Below are 17980 nucleotides of genomic sequence, written 5' to 3' on the forward strand. Positions count from 1 at the left end.
CTAAATAAGAAATGGCCACACACGCGCGCACACACACCCTACTTCCAGATAATAAATTATCAAATAAAATTTTTTTTATTTATATAGCACATATTAAAACAACAATGTTAACCATAGTGCTTCACAGTCAGTAAAAGCACGAGACCATTAAAACAAACAATAAAACAGGACAACAAACAATAGGTAACAACACAACAAGCTAGAACAGCCAACTAGTTAGAATCAAAAGCCAAAGTACAAAGATACGTTTTAAGACGTAATTTAAAAGACTGGATAGACTCGGCAGTACGAATATGAACAGGGAGTTTATTCCAGAGCCTAGGTGCCACGGTTGCAAAGGCCCGGTCACCTCTCGACTTCAATCGAGACCTAGGTTGTGCTAGGAGCATGTGATTGGACGATTTAAGAGTTCTGTAGGGATGGGTACCAGTATCCAGTGCCATTATGGCACCGGTTCTGACATAAACGATAGTAACCAGACCAAAAAGCAGCGCACATTTCGGTGCTTTATTTCGGTGCTCTTTTTTTCCCTGAGATGCCATACACTTTGGATTCCAGCCAATCATTTTACCTTTGCGAGCGTAGTAGGCGGGACCAGGTACGTACGTTCTTTTAGAGCAGAGCTACAGATTAAAAATGCCCAGGGTGAAGCGGTCAAAAGTCTGGCTGTACTTCACAGCAAAAGATGCAAACTCAGCAGCCTGCAACAAGTGCTTTAAGGTGATACTGTGATACTGTCAAAGGAGGTAACACCTCGAATCTGATGAAACACCTGGCGACGTATAGCATTTTGTTAAAAGCCGAGAAATGCGCCGTATTTGATCTACTGCGGGTGGGTTGCCTGTTATCGGACCCGGAGTTAGCAACATCCCCCAAAAACCCGAAGAGGAGAGTCCTGGCCCCTAGCACTGCCAGTGTAGCAGAAATGATGACGGATGATGATGCAGCAGCAGCCGTTCTTCTCTGCGTGAGTAGCTTAATGTTGTTCGTGTGTAATTTACGTTGAGTAGGCTAACCACGTTATTAAATTAATGCATGTAAGGTGAACTACCAAACACCGTCATAGTTACATGCGGCCGTCTTCATGTTTGATGGCAGATACTCCCTTCACCCTGGCCAAAAAGGCTAAAATGACCAAAGAAAAAGTGGAAAACGGCTAAACATGAGAGGTTTTTGGACAAAGTTGGTGTTTTTTTTCCCCCCCATTGTTTAAGCACTGCTTCCAGCCAAGAGTGATGCCATAAATCCCCTATAGTTGCAGAAAAGGCTAACATTGTTATCTTTTTACAAAAAAACAGCTAAACATGACAAAGTTTTTGTTCTCCATTCTTTAAGCACCAGTTCGAGCACCATTTAAGCACCGACACAGTTTCAAAAGTACCGGTTTGGTACTGGTATCGGATAAAACCTAAACGATCCCCATCCCTAGTGCTCTGTTGGGATTGTATAAGTGGAGTAGTTCAGAAAGATAGCTGGGTGCTAAATTATTCAGAATTTTAAAAGTGAACAAAAGAATTTTCAAATCTATGCGATATTTAACACTGTTAAATTAACACTGGAGATTTTGCTGTGCAGGGTTTCCCTGAAACAGATCAAGATGGGAGTATATGTTGCTCTAAATCACATATATATCTTTCACCACTGTGCAAGCTGCTAATTCCATAGGCACTGATGCACCCCCATATCATCAGAGATGCAGTTTTTACAAAACCATGCTGATGGTTAGTGGGATGGTTCCTCTCCTCCTTAGTCCAGAGAATGTAGTGTTAATGTTTTCCAAACCAAAAATTCAATTTGTCTGTCCAAAAAACAGTTTTTCACTTTGTCTCAATCCAGTTAATGAGCTTTGACCTTGGGAAGACAGCTTTAAGATTCTCTTTTTATGTCCAGTCGTGTTACTCACCGGTTGTCAATTAACTTAGTAAATAGCAAAAATGCAGTAAAAGCTTCTTATATTAACCATTTACTTCTCCAGCCTTCTGCTGTCCTGGTCCCAACTTATTAAAGACATGTTAAATTCAAAATGAGGCAATGCTTTTAATAAACTGGTATTTTGGTGGGCTTCATTTTTCAGTCCTAATTATTCCGTCCTATTTTGTATTTGAATACCATTACAAACCAAGTTTATTATGAAAAAAACTGCACAAATTTCCCAAATTTTTGAATCTAAACTCATCGTGTAACGCATATAAAACATCAAATGATTGCATGTTTGCAGAAAATTCATATTAAAAAATGCACAGTGGAAAAAAATCAAGTCAACAAGATTCAGTTCTCAGGGGAAGGCAGCAACAGGCAGAATTGTATGGTTTGATCATGTAGTTGAAGCTGTATCGTGGACGCTTTCATACATTTTTCAGAATGTCAGTGGGGAAGTTTGAGCTCTTCTTGGGACAGCTAGGACCACATGTGATTTGCAGAGAAATAATTTTAGAGAGTCGATTGACACAGAGCTGCATCCAGCTGTGTTTCTGAGGTAAAACAGCAGAAAGATGATTGCCAAATGCAGTTGTCAGATCTCTTTATTCGGATCTGAAAAATTGAATATGGTTTGAAAAAACAAATGCTTCATATTTGTCCAGCCAAATTATGCCGCCGCTATGAACAGCTGCATTAGGCATAGGTGAGTCTGATTTCCACTGATTTTACACGTCTGTTGTGTAAAGGGCTTTACCTGACTGTAAACCAGTCGTGAACTATTGTATAGGAGAATTCAGCTTAGTATGGTTTATCTACTATGTGATTGATTGAGCCAGTATATATATAAAGAAAACCTGTTCATTTAGATGTAACCTCCTGGGCACTTTACATTCATTGCATTACATTACAACTTTTACAATTAAAAGTTCACTATACCTTTTAGCTATTGCAGAACTTGGTTTAAATATACATTTTACTTGTCATTTACAGGATCTTATTTCAGAGCTATCATTGTGTAACATTTAAGTTGCTTTAAGTCCTCTTGGTTACTTACCAAGTGGAAAAGTGAAACAAACGTAAGTCTCGCAATCCCTGAGAAATATATCCAGCTCCAAGTGTAGTTAAAAAACTGTTCTGTTGCACTTGCAATAGAAAGAAAAACTTTAGTCAGCTCATTCACAACCAAGAGAGTCTGCAGAAGGTAACTTGCACAAATTTTCCATGTATGGACTTTTGCAGACCTGTCCAGGGTGCACGGTGCCTGTCGCCCTAATGCACTTACTTTTACTTTTTGCAGTCTGTTTTTAACTTTTGTCAAACACAGAGAACACCTGTCTGCTGACAAAGGTATCTTGGGCTCACAATGTTTTAAGGCTAAGGCTAGTGGTCTTAAAATATACATGAATGGTGAATAATCTGACTGCTGCATTACTCTGCTCACATATACTATATTTTAATATAGTACATATTCCCTTTAAATGGTCATTGTTAACATATATTTATGTTTCCTTTTATCAGATAATAGAAAAAAATGAAATAGTACAAGAAACATGATCCACTGAGACAATAGTAATAACCAGCAGACACATCCAAATCAAATTCAAGCTGCTGTTTTGAAGTGCTAAATCCAGATTTTATTACTACAACATTTTCTGATCACTCAGACAGACAGTAGATTCACATACATACAAAAAAGAAATTAAATGAGGAAAAAGAAAAAAATAACAATTTTATATGCACTTTTTTTTTTTTAGCACAATGCAAAAAAAAAAAAAAAATCAGTGATTTTAGTTGCTTTTCTCTCCTCTGCTCTGATTTCACCACTCCAGCTGTTTTCAGTGTGTGCTCCACTCCATGTTGAAAGTTCATCCTTTCCTCACCCACACAGAGTGAGAAAATAACAAAGGAGATACTACTAGAACTTAATGTTGCTCGAATTGAAGACTGTGTGCTCTCTAATTGTAAGAGCAATAAAAGATTTCCAACAAACGACAGTAAGCAATGACTCTTTCTCGGGCTTGTCTTTGAGATAAAGAAACAGGCTGAAAATTCCTTCACTATAATGGCTCTCTGCATGTTTTTAAATATGCTTAGGTAACGCAGAAAATTAGATTAGACACTCTGAGGCTTGATTACAAATTAATCTGTTTACCACAGAACAGTTTGTGGTAAGTAGAATAAGACTTGGGAAAAAAAGAGACTGGCCCTTTAAACCATTTGAAACCATCCCATAAATGTTTTCCCTTTGAAGCTAAACTAATTCAATTACCTAGAAACTGTAGATCTAAGTGTGTGCGTTTCAGACCAGAGATTCTCTCCTGCACAGCAGATGTTCTACGTACTGTAGCTGATTAATTACAAGCCTTCAGTTGCCGAACAATCGGAGTTGCTTATGATGTGCTAGAATGAGAATTACAGTCAATAATTGTAGAGTTGTACAGCTTAGTGAATGTTCGGAACTTTTTCAAAAAAGGTTTGGCCAGTTTTATTTTCACAGGCTGCACTTTTGGCATTTTCATTTTTGTGTAGCCCCCCCCTTTCTGTCACATCTCTCATCAATCTCCCATTATGTTAACTGCAGCATTCATTGTTCCAACAAACTGCTGGAAAATGAAACAATCCAGCAGCCTCTCACCCAGTGCTCAGAGGTTGCCTATCTTATTGTTTTATTAAGAGCATAACAGCATTACAATTTAAAGAGATATTAAGAATGGATAACGTTGACTTGAAAATTAAAATATAAACCATATAAATTAATTGCACATATTGAAGTAATGGTATAGCTACTGTGAAATGCAGGAAAGAAATGAAAATGAAACCAAATGCAAAAAAGGAAAAAAATAAAATATTTAATCTCGCTTGTATTTTTTTCAGTATCATTGCAATGCTTCTCACAGCAAGCTGACAGCTGATATCAAGAAATGGTGTAAACCCAAACATCAGCATTCACAACACAATAGCAGCTTTGTATAGATGCTTCACAGAACAGCATCCTTTCTTTTATTTCCTGTAAAATGCATCAGTGGGTCTGTCTTATCCCAACACCTAATGAATCCTCACATCATCCTAATATCTGGAAGACATTTTACTCTTATTAAGTCTGACAAAAAAGCCTTTTTTTAACACCATGGATACTATATACTGAAGTGTGTTAAATTGAATTCCTTTATCACACAATCCCAAGATCATTGACTTTAACTAACGTGTTTATATAAGTTCAAAGTTAGGTACAGAAAATGAAAATCACCCAAGATCAGGTCTTGCCCATTCATATGAGTACCATTATATCATAGCCTAACAAAACAATACTTCAGAATTTATGCATTCATAAGAATAGAATAAATTCACTGTTGCTGTCACAGGAGACCGAATGGTGAGGTACTGCACAAGACAGCTAAGCACAACAGCCTTCTCAGTTGTTTTCCAACAGATTCCTCCATACACGTTTCATCTCTTGGGAGAAAGAGGCATGAGAGTGGAATATAACAACTCAACATGCAAGAAAGGTGACCCTAAAACACTCTCTTCTTTTAATGGACAGCATTCCCTTGGAAAAATCCCTACTATTAGGTTAATCATGAAGGAGCAGACGCTACGAAGGACTTGACTTGAAATGTGTCCAAGAACTACTGAGGTTACTGTTCTGGAAAGAATATGTCTGCACTCTGAAAGAGCTGACAGTAACCTGCAATTAGAATCAATGGTGTAAACATGCATATAAAAATACAGCACAAGTCAAACAAAACTGTTCTCAAGATGAGTCCTCATTTCCAATCAAACTTTTACAAGAGAAAACACAGCACATAAAAATCGTTAATGCAATAACGAGCTAGAAAACAGCCGTTAAGCAACAGGGCCTAAAGACATTTTCACTAGGGTTAAAGATTAAAATGTGAAAGGTAATTCGACCTAATTATGTTCAAGACATGATTAAAAAGTTCCGAGACTGTTGCAGTTTTCCAATAACTGAGAGCATCACGCACATTTAATAGGTGCAAGTGGTGTAGAAGGGAACTACTTTGATGGGGGTGGCGCTGGATTACTTTTATGGGCGCGGCCTCAGGACTTGTGAAATGTTACATTAAAATCACTGGTTTCTCAGTGTTCCTTTGATTTCTATAAACACTGCTCATGCTCTCCGTGTCTTTGGAGGTAAGACTTATTAAGATACCACAGGAGTAGATATGGAGCTGTAAAGTCTGGTGTGAGCTCCAATGAATTTTAAGTGAGGCATAAAAAAATTGCCTCCTAGGAATCATTTGGCGTATCAATGCCCTGCTTGAGGTAATGAGAAACAAAAATTAAATATATAACAGTATAAAAAAGAATGCAAATAAAATTATGAATCTTAGGTAACAATGACTTATTATGCCTCAAATTCTATTGAAGATTATACACATAGCTTGCAAGCAACCCCTTTTTGTCTGTCGTTATAACACTTTTGAATGCATTCCCAATCTGACAAACACAAACTCGTTTACCAGTTACATATATTTTTTTAAATGTTTTATTTATTTATATAATCAAATTTTACTTTCTTTCATATGAAAGTCAAAAGTGTCACTAAATTCAGCTAATCTTTCATTTTGTACTATCAGCATGATGCAGATATAGCCTTAGACCCTGTATTTGACTCCCATGAAACTGCATAGCCAGTTTTTACACCTTCATCTCACTAATCTGTCTAGAGCATGAGATTGTTAGATGTTTGGAAGATAAAAAATCAAAGAGTGTTGTGCTTCATCATGGCCCTGGTAGATAAGGCCCTTTACTGTCACATAAAATCAGGAGCTGCCTACTGAAAAACACTCCATCCTCGGGCTATTCCCCACCATCATCACTACTCTCTCCATACCATCTCTGCAAATACTTGGTGTTCGCTTCACTGACAAAGTCCTTCCTTACACCTATTTCAGCACGCAAGTAACATGTTGAGTACAGGGTGCTACTGCGCAGATTTCATCAATGAAGTCAAAAGGTTTGCCTTGTTGCCCCGATAATCAACTAGATTTACCATTTCAACTAATGAGAGACCCATATTTTGATTACAAGTGTGTTCCTGTTTTCATTTCAACTACTACTTCATAAATGCATTGCTTTGTTTCAGTTAATAACCTTTAACACTTTAAAAGCACATATTTAAGCTGTGGCGCAGAGGAAGCCTGCAGGTATCTTCAGATCACTTGCTCAAATTAAACACACTGAGGACAGCCCAAAGACAAATGATACCAGGGCAGCATAATTAACCAACCTGAGGCTGTGGGACATATTAGCAAACCAAAATAAGTTATTTTAGCCATTCTGAAAGCAGTAGAAATCAAGAAAGGAAAGCCCCAGGTTGATGCAGTCACGTCACTTGTTTTAATTACACACTGCTAACTCACACAATTGTTATGGTGCGTGGTGTTTTTGTACAACCTCCTGGCTGCAGCGCACGAGTCAGATCAAAGCAGCGACGTACATACGAGATGAAGATACGAGGCTGAAGGATGCAAAACTGCGCTCAAATTAACAGTACTTATTTTGTTCACACACACGCTTTAGCATTGCAATGTCAGTGCGACTTAAGATTGTCTGTTTGACTCATTGGACATCAAATCCAAGTCATTCATAACCGTGACAAGTGGATGAGGGTGCTGAAAGTCAGTCTTTGTTACACAGATGCTTCTAAGCAATTATATAAATTAAGTTGTCAGATGGGTCATGAGGGATGTTTGTCTTCCAGGCTGTGCTAGACCAGCCTGCCTTACAAACAAAGTGCTAGATAGGAAGACAGCCACAGAGGAGTTTGCCACTGTCAAGATTACCAACACTTCTTAAAAGGAATTTCTTTAATCCAACAAATGCATGTCATCTCAAATCACTGCATGGAATATTCCCAGGGCCTACATTGTTAGTCACGATTATGTTTTGAGCACAAAATTAAGCCCTTGCATCCTCTGGACAGTGAAAAACATGTTGTTTATATATTTGAGGATGCTCAGCAATTTCCTATCACTGCCTCACTGTGCTTTTGTCACCATAGAAGTAGCTTCAGAGTGCTCTATACAATAAAGCAGGATATAGTGTGATATCCTTTGAATAGCTTTGCTCACAACACTCTACAGGGACATGTTGAGCGCCACTTGTGCTCCGCACAACATTTTTGTCCGTTTTCACTTTATTAGTTGCAGATTTGTCAGTGAAAATATGATTCCCTTGGGTGGTGAGACAATTTCTATCCCTAGCCTCTCTCTTGTCACTGCTGATATGCATTTTTTTTTCCCCCAAGTGTCTCAAAGGCCTTCACCAGAGTTGTCGTTTTTAATTAGCCATACCCTAAATGCGTGTCTGTTGGCCCATGTCAATAGTCATTTAATTTAGGAGGATGGGGCAGCTGTAACATCAAGACATCTTTCATTTCAATCAAGGTTAGCCGATTTACTAATTTGCATTTCATCTCACACCTGCCCCCATGTGGATTTACAAACATTTTAAAGCATGCGCTGCAAGCAAATAACTGATTTACATATGATAAAGATAGGGGTAACCTCTAATTCATGCCAAGTGAAACAAGCACAGCTGTGCGTTCCCTCCACCTTTCCCCCTGATATGCAGGTGAATCTCCTTTTGATTACTGCATCTGGTGACTTGAACTATACATCTCTTGGTGAGATGAGCCATTTTCAGATAATCTTAGGAAATTAAACCCAGCTGTACAATGAACTGATATGGCAATCATTTAAGCACATAGGGCTTATGAAATATAGATATACATCTATAATAATATTAAGGCAAATTATAGGACATTTGAAATCCCAAGCATGCCTCCAAGTTATACTTCCATCATTAAGTCTTAATGGATGCTCTATTACACTAACAGAAAACCATAGAGCCACACTGTGATGTGGGTTATATGATTGTAACACTGCTATACAGTTTTAGAGATATAATTCAAAGCTATTTAGCTATTGGTGTTAAATTTGACCTATATTTAGGTGAGGTTTCTGTTTTTTACCCTTTTTTTTCATGGTGAAATATGGAAAGCTTCCTTGAGTCATAAATGCTCCATGTTTGTTAAAGTGGAGCCTTGTCCTCATGCTGAGAGTGAAATATACCAGTTGGAATCAGGGGAAAATAAAACAGAAAGCCACTGTTGTAAGAAAACAAAGATACAAATGGTTTTGCTGAATTTGCCTGAATTTTTTGACATTGCAGTAAAACTCCATATTGACTGCATCCATGTTGCAAGCAGTGTAGCTCTGCCACGGTGTATTGTATGTGACGTAGGCCACAGAGTTTAGAATAATTCATGAGGCAAATCAGAGAGAGAAGGCTACTTTTCTTTCAGCATATCCCACTCTCACATACACAAACTATACTTACACCATTGCGTATGTAACACGCTGGGTGTCAATAAAGCGAATGCCATATATTTCACAATTTTACAATTTATGGAGTAAGAACTATTGTTTTTGTTTTTTTACTGTTGGAAAATGTCTGTCTTTTTCTTGAGCTTCACAGATACATGCTGCATATGAACATCTACCACCTTCAAAGCAGATCTGAACATCTGCTACTACATGTCAGCTTCTGGGAACCACTGAAGGATGCAGAAAAAACTAGTTTCTATATTTTTGGAAAAAAAAATGTTCCAGAGGCTCATCATTTAAAACTTTATGACTCTTAAATATTGTATTGACATACTTAGTGACCTTAAATTATTACAATGCTGTTTCTTAGTGCCTCGGAGTGGCAAAAATGAAGAAAACCCCAAGCAGCAGGGGAGTTACTGACAGCAGAAAGACCTTGAAAGGGTGCATTTTTCTTTGACAGACTTAATTCCTTCTGCCACCGCTTGGCTAATTACTGTCATTGAGAAGAAAGTCACGCAAACTTCTAAGGGGGAAAAAAAAGAAAAGAAAACATATCCTAATTGAGTAATTGCTTAATAATAGCCATTTCATTTCTGTGCACCATCCAAACACATCAATAAGACCAAACACAAGTCTGTGAGCCTAAAAGCCACAGTGGACAACCAACTGTCACCAGTGCACTTAGACCATACTATTACACTTTGCATTCAACACAGCCAAGCTGCAAAATTAGAGTTTGGCAAATCTGCATATCTCTGATTGGATAATTCCTATGGGTCTACTTGTGTGGTAAGTGGTGTGTTAGAAGCCTCCTGTTCTATTCTAACCTAAAAATGCAATCCTCCCTCCAAAAATACAGATCTTCTCCTGCCCTCACAGTGTAGCTCTTTTTCTTACAAAGAACATTTAATGGACCCATTTGAGATGCTAGAGCTCAAATCTACACATTGTTTTTTCTTTTTAAGACTGCTGAAGCTTTACTGTAGGACACCGCTAATTTGACTTCAAAACTGAAGTCATTATTTCAGCTAGCCCCAGGCGCGATGAGCAGCTGAAATGGTTCAATTTGACACTTTGTTGTGTGTTTTGTGCATCTTGAAACAGCTCCATCGCCCACATGCTTAATTTTGACTCTGTCACTCTTTTGGAAAAGGTAGAAGTTATTGAAGCAGCGTGGTTGGAAGTAAGCAAAGCGGACAGTCTGAAATCTAAAATGCACCCCCCAAAACTATTCAGCTCCTTACAGGTTTTCATTTATTTATTTATTTATTTTTATGTTTTTCATGGATATCTCCAGGTTGTAATCTCCGGAACTTGTCTCTCTTTAGACAACCCGCGTTCGCTCTTACAGATCCAGCTCTACAATCGATGGGAAAAATAAAAGAAATGCGAGTAAAGTGAAATACTTTAAAATACTCACGGAAATACAAAAAAGTCGTCCTCGGTCTCCGGGTGATAGCTGCTGTGGTAGCTGACCCAAACGACGGAATGGCAGCGGTTATATCCAGTGAAGTCCGGGTCCTCCTCTCTGCCGCTCTATGTGGTTAGTCAGCGCAAACAGCACATCCTTAAGCACAAACAGCAGGAAACAGGTACACTTCTTTCGGTCTCGAGCTCTTTACCCCCTAGAAGCGTGAAAGCTCGTCCTCGACTTCGGGGAGCTTACTGGATGTGCCGTGCGTCGTGCTGGACGTAGCTTTGGTTTAGTCTCTTCTCTGTCAGCCTCCACCGCTGCAGCCGGCTGAGGCTCTGTCTGCAGCGCAGCATCCCATCTCCCTGGTGCTGAGGAAAAAAAGGTGGCCCTTAGATAGTTATAAGGAGTGGCATTGCATCAGTGCATCGGTTTCTGCCACTGTACAAAGATCTTGGTCGGAATATGCTTTTCTATCTGCTGGTCCCTTTGATGCTGAAGTTGATTAAGTGGGGGTGGAAAAAACCTGCTTTGTAAATGGCTGAATATACCCCCTCTTTTCAAGAGTGCGCATATAATGCTGACTTGGGTTTCTCCCCTTTTTGTTCATTACCGTAATACATACACGTCTACAGCCCCATTAACACATGTGTAAGGCACTGATAATTTATTAAAACTAATTTTTATATACATTTCCAGTCGAGTCTTGCTGCTGAATTTTCTCCCCATTTTTAGCCTATTGTGAAATATGACAAAAATGTTTTTTTTCATCGTTATTTTTAACATTCACCTTGTTAAGGTATTAAGCAATAAACAGCTACTGTATGTAGCAAATGGCTAACTTTGGCTTAGCATGTTTCACCAATTTCGCAGATTAAAGTTTTAAATACAAAATTAACTTGAAGCTTATTTTTTCCTTCTTCATCAAACACCTGGTGTTCCGCTGTGTTCATTTAAACAGGAAAATTTGTTACCTGTTAACTTTAGGGTCTGAAAAGTAAAACTAATGTAGAGCCTCTTAAAGCTGCATTTTTTTGTAATGACCAGTAGGTGGAGATTCTTCTATAAAGAAGTCTTAGTAGATGTCGATAGAAAATGCTCTCTTGATCTGTGAGGTTAGTAAATTCATGATAAGTTTATGAAGTCAGTCACATTTTTTAAAGTCTTATTTTATACTCCAGGATTTACATTTGTGAATTCAGGTCATATTTAGAGACCAAACTGACAATAAAGCAGGTTCAAGGATATGTAGTGTTGCCTGGTTTTTCCCTCAGATCCACACCCTTTGATGCCAGATTTTAAAACCATATCAATAGTAAAACTAATACTGAATCTGAAAACAAAAATGAAAAACCAATTATTTAACAAACCAAGAAAAGAGCTGAAGGTGATGTTTGACTCCTTGTCAAGGGACTGTTTGACAGGACAAGTGTTTATTGATGATCATGATTGACTTCAGATCCATGCAGACTTCCCGGATCAATAGGCTTTACTACCTCACTGAACTTCAAAGTAAGATCAGGCGAATCCTTTGGTGGAAAAGAGCGTTTGTTTGAGTTATGTCTGGTGGGACGTGTCTTCTATTTAAAATTAAACATGGGTCCTCAGTTCATTTCTGTGCAACTGCTTCTTTTATGCTCTTTTCACAACCTAAAATTATACTTTTTGAAGACTTTATTATATCGTTAATAAATGAATGTTATTTCTATATATTTATTATTTATTATAATGTTTGTTTTTCTGCATTTAAAACAAAAAAAAATTGTGTGTCATGTGGCAGCATCCCCATCCTCTCAACAGAACATTAATGGTTCTAGACTAGAGAGTATAGATTAGTGTCTTCTGTTTCACATATCAGTTACTTAGCTCATATTGCCACCCTCTGCTGTGCGTGTTTGACTGACAATATGGAGCTAACAGCCTATCTATATCCCCCATCATTAATTAAACAGTACCCATGAGTGAATGCTCTTCCTATTGCACAATTGATCCATTCTGCTGCTTGTAGCTCTTATCAGCTTTTAGATCACATCTTTTGAGAAGAAGTAGTTTAAGGGTCCTTTTTACAGCTTTACTTGTTGGCACTTACATCGTTTAGAGAGCTTTCCTGATAGTGTACATTATGAATTGTCAGAAGATAAGCCCATTATATTTTGTGTGTACTACCTTACACGTCATCATTTTAGAGCGTTACCTCCGGTCAGCGGATTATTTTCGATGAGAGGATATGAAATATCAATCAGTTAGTATTTTTCAGTGTTGTATGAACAATATGCTATTATGGTTGTAGAGGAGGCGCTTTGATCCAAAGTTTGATAGTAACACAAATGGAATTAACTTTTTAAAGAGCAATGCCTCACTTTTGAATCTTACCGGTTACACTATTTTGTTGTAGTGTAACCTATTACCCTATTACCCTGCTTTCTACCACCACAAGTTAAATTTATGCCTTGTTTGTCAGTAAAGAGGCATATGTTGCATCTTTACAGCTATGGAACAAACACGCAACATTAGAATGTTTGATTATATAGGAGGAAGGAGACATTCAGCCAGTCTTTACAAACCTCAAGAGTACTGATAATCTGTGTTTGGTCCCCATTAGCACCAGTCTAATAGAGCTGTTCTTTTCTTGAGTAGACATTTAGGTGGTAACCAACTAATTTTCATATGAACTGTAATTACAGCTTTGGGGGACAACATGACAACATGCTGTTGGCACTAAGAAGACAGCCATGCCATGTAATTAGAGAGGTGGTGTTTTGCAGCAAGAAAAGGATTAAAAATTAGAACCTGACACACATGTCCCATGATTTGCATGGCAGGTTCGAAAACTTTCTTAACTGTTAAGCCAAACTAATACTGGTGGGTTAAATCTGTGAGTATAGCGCCACATTGCCTTCTTCTTCCAAATACAATAATTAACTTTGATGTGGACTTGCTGGAAGCATGTTAAGCTGTGAATGATGGATTTAAATTGTTTTGGGCAGATTCCTGAGGGGTTTCACTCACTCTCATTTATGATTAAGACACATGCCGGAGTACTATAGCTGTAAAATCAACAGCATGGCTGGAACACGTCTCTGATCAGTCATTTTACTTGGCAGGACCTGTTCTTTACATAATCTTCCTTCCTTCAAGTCTGTCTCTTTCTGTCAGTGCTGGAGTGAACACTTTCGCACTTCTAACATTGTCAGAATGTGACATCTGTAGTTTGTATCGTGGTATGTTCTGTTGCAGCCGACTGAATCCCAATTTCCCAAGAAAAGGCTAAGGAGATGGCTATCCTCAGCATTTGGACTAGCACAGCAGTATCCACGAACAAAACGTCTTAATTTATCTTCATTACACACTCTGAGAGCTGTGTTGTGCTACACTGCTCTCTGCTTCACCGTTGCTTTAGTCTGCAGCAGGAACTTTTGCTTTTAATATAGAAGAGAGCACATCTGTCTGTTCACACGTGCCAGCCATAGAAACTGCAGAAAAAAACTAAAGGTATACTAGTACAGATGGTGAGTTACATTAACATGCCTAGCAAATTTAAGCAATTTATATTTATTGCTCAGCAGATGCTGACTGGATAGAGGTGGTAAATTATTATTTGGTTGGTAGACTGATTCTTTTCATTACTGGTAGCACCAACATCTGCTGAGTAGAGTCTTTATGCATGCAAGTGGCTGGAAAAAGTCACAGCGAGAGGCTGAAGATTTAAAGTCTGTTTAATGTAAACGAGATGAAATGAAACTACAAATATAAGCACAGCATGATTTAAGATACAACGAAAAGACACTACGTATTCAAAAGAAAACCAATAGCACCTTATGGTTGAGAACAGACCAAAGAGTTTGAAAAAACAAGAATATTTTTTTCATCCGTATTTTAAAATGCTACCCATTTTACCCTGGCACATAATGACAAATGGAATGTACCTGTGATTTTACAACTTAAGGGACAAATAGTGCATTCTTAGCTTCACAATAATCTCAACTCAAGGTCTGGTTGAGTTTTCAGAATGCTTCCCTGCTTATAAGAGTAACGAATAGAAATAGCATGAACAGTAAAAACGGACAGCGCCAGAGCAAATCTGCGCACATCACCAAAAGTGGGAAGGGTTGAAGTTCATCGACCAGAGACCAGAAGATCCCTGAAAGAAGGTCAAGGAGGCAGTTCACATGTCTGATGCCAGCTGTTCATGGAAGCTGTAAGCCTGAAAAAACCTGCAAGCTCACCTTGGCTTATGATTACTTTTCTTTTTTCATGTAACACAGTATTTAGAATAGAATAGAATAATCCTTTAATTGTCCCACAAGGGGAAATTTGGTTGTAACAGCAGCCAGAAAGACACATATACAAACAAACAGTACACAGGAAACAGAACAGAAACATACACAATTTTTCTTACATATTTACATTAAGGACGATGGTTACTATAAACAGAGTACTGTAATAAACAGAGTACTGTTTCATGAAAGGGTTACATGAACTGAATTGTATTTCTCTTATATTATGATTACTATATGTATGCTAGTGATATTAAGCGCAGTGCTCATTGGCATACTTTGTTCAATCGTGCAAGAAAAAGCAGGATGGAAACTGATTAAAACAGCTTTCACTTTTTGCCACACTTCGTTTGCTTCAAAACAACACTTTCTCATTCCTATTTCACATGCGACTGGACTGACTTGTCATAAACTATACAAGCAAGAATGCAGGCATAGTCAGGTCCACTGATCAGACGGATGACAGAATGCATAGGATGTTTCAGAGTGTGTATCCTGGTAGTGTTACAAACATGGTTAAGCTTGTAACAAGAGAAGCAGTCCACGCACACACATTCACTTAAAAGCTAATTTGTTTATTTAAACAAATAAACATGAGATTAGGTGTGGAGATCTGGCTAGTGGTCAGTTCTGTCAAACTGGAAGTATGTCCAAAAACTAAGCATAAGGAAAGAAAGAGTGACCTGGGACATCAGGCATTTCATAGGTTTGGCCATTCCGACCTTTTACATGCAGCCAACTGCCCACTCCAGCTCCTGTAAAGGGAAACAGGTCTTCAAGTATTTTGTTTTTGTAAAACAGTAAAGTAAAATAAAAATGAATAAATTATAAATGATTTTTGTTGTATGAAATCACCTGTTATAATTTATCTTTCACACCTCGCACTAACAAAATTTTTGGATATATGCTAGTTAGGTTCTTATGTAATCTGTCATACCCTTCGTAATGAATGGCTACCTGACACTGATGACTTCCATTGAAACCATTTTTGAAGTTTTGGTGAACAGTAGATGAGTCAGGGCCAGAGGCATCGCTCAGGTTTTCTCTGCTTTTTAAGGACTTAAAATTCAGATACTGTTCATCATTTTTTGGTCTGATTCTTCTTCTTTTGTCCTCCACTTGACAAGTTTCCTCAAATTTAAGGACACACTGCACACCATGCAGAGATATGCAACATGTTTGGCAAATGGCTCAATTCCTTGTCAGGTTGGCGGGATGAGGGCTGGAGCTTACCTCAGCTACCATAGGGCGACAGGCAGGGGACACCCTCAACAGGTCACCTGTCAACAACAACATCATTCTGCTCCTGCTACTGTACAAGGACCAGGCTGAAAATGAGTGAAAAAGTAACCAATGTTCACAGAAAAATTTCCAGACAACTGCTAGTCCGGAGAACATTGACAACTAAGTCTGGCCCCATGGAAGCAAAATGTAAAGAAATGATGAGTGGCTCAAAACCTTTGCACAGTATTATGCATAAATTCATGTTTTAAGAATGTGTTTTCAGAAAAAACATCCTTTAATATATTTTCAATCAGTTTCTTTATAAAATGAATCAATGTTGTGTGTCACTTTGTTTAACATGAAAACACTTGCTCATTGTGATTATGCGACAGTTATTACCCAAAAGTTTCCCAAAGAGCTACAAAACTCTTTTGTTGTAGTTGTGGTTCTTCTATGTTTAGTTATCAACTTCAACATCTTTGTGTTGGTTAACTTTTGCAGCCCTTATTTTATTTTTCTGGTGCTTCTGCCAGCAGTGCTAAGGACTACATGACAGATAAGCAAAGTTAGCTGGTGATCATTAAACGTGTCCAGCAGGAAAAATCTTTAGCAGTGAAGTTTCATTATTGACTGAATCACCATTGTCACTGAACGGATCACTAGTTTGGCATTTAGCACTTGTTAAGCACTAGTTAGCAGTTCCACTCGCTCGTGAGGTGGGGACAACAGAGCTGTCACATCAGCTGTGATTCAGTCTTAATGTGTTCGCTCTATTTCAAAAAGGCTGCTGGGCTATTAACCTCAGATAACCATTTATTTTTTTGTTTAATGGGAACAACTATGTTTCACATAGCACAACATTAAAAGCCTAATTTGCAATTAGTGTAATGCTGATATGAGCTGTTTTTTTCCAGCTTGAGCTAGAAACACACTGAACATAAAACTAAACTAATGGTACTTAATCAACACTGGTAAGAACTTATAGAGCTGCGTAGGAACAGTGACATGGTCACCTACCGTAGAAATGTGGTGTGTTTCATCAGCAATAAGCACTTAAAGTTTTGGTAAAAAGAAGGTTCACCTTTCTTCAGTTCTATCGTTTTATGTTTTAGGTAATGAAAATAATCTGGTTCTTAGCAGGTCTTAAATGAGGTAAAGAGAACCTAGGGTGAACAACAACACATGGCATATTACATAGTGTCATTATACACAAGGTAGCCCTTACTTCAAGTACATTGAAGTAATGGTCTCAAGTCAGTGAAGTAATGCTTTCCTGTATCAGTCTCTCCTATTGCTGTGGACGAATTTTGGCTTTTCTTTAAAATTGCTTTTTTAGCTGATCGAGATTTGCCAGCATTTTGGAGCATCTTAGCACAGGCAGAGAAGAGGCTTTGTCACGGCCATTCTTCCAAGCAAGCCAGACTTGTTCAGTTTCTTCTATTTGTACTGTCATGAACTTTAACATTTTACATTCTAACTGAGCCTTTCAGAGTCTGATATGCAGCTCCTTGGATTTTTGCAGTTTCTCTGAGCATTGTACAGTTTAACCTTGGGATCAGTTTTCTGGGATGTCCACTCCTGGAAAGATTGGCAACCTTTTGAATGTTTTCCACTTGTGACTAATCTTTCCTGCTCTGGAATGATGGACTTTAAATTGTTTGAAAATGGCCTCATAGCCCCTCCAAGACAGATAAGCAGCAGCAAATGCTTCTTTAAGGTTGCCGGTGTCTTTCTGTCTTGTCATCGTGTTCTCACACACCTGAATTAGAAAGACCAGCAAACTGCCAAAACGT

General features: G+C 38.2%; 1 protein-coding gene across 3 annotated transcripts in view; it reads right to left on the reverse strand.

The window, feature by feature from the left end:
• Positions 1-11131, reverse strand: part of cntn5 (contactin 5) — a 111762-nt gene extending 100631 nt beyond the window's left edge. For all 3 annotated transcript variants that reach the window (XM_086262181.1, XM_086262180.1, XM_086262179.1), the window contains exon 1: positions 10696-11131. The gene's annotated coding sequence lies outside the window, so the exon portion shown is untranslated. The remainder of the gene's footprint in view (positions 1-10695) is intronic.
• Positions 11132-17980: the final 6849 nt, after the last annotated feature.

The sequence above is a fragment of the Aulonocara sp. 'chitande type north' Nkhata Bay genome, linkage group LG14 (genome assembly GCF_057382095.1).
Source record: "Aulonocara sp. 'chitande type north' Nkhata Bay isolate Kocher_YH1m ecotype deep benthic linkage group LG14, A_spYH_male_GT1.1, whole genome shotgun sequence".
NCBI classification, from domain to species: Eukaryota; Metazoa; Chordata; class Actinopteri; order Cichliformes; family Cichlidae; genus Aulonocara; species Aulonocara sp. 'chitande type north' Nkhata Bay.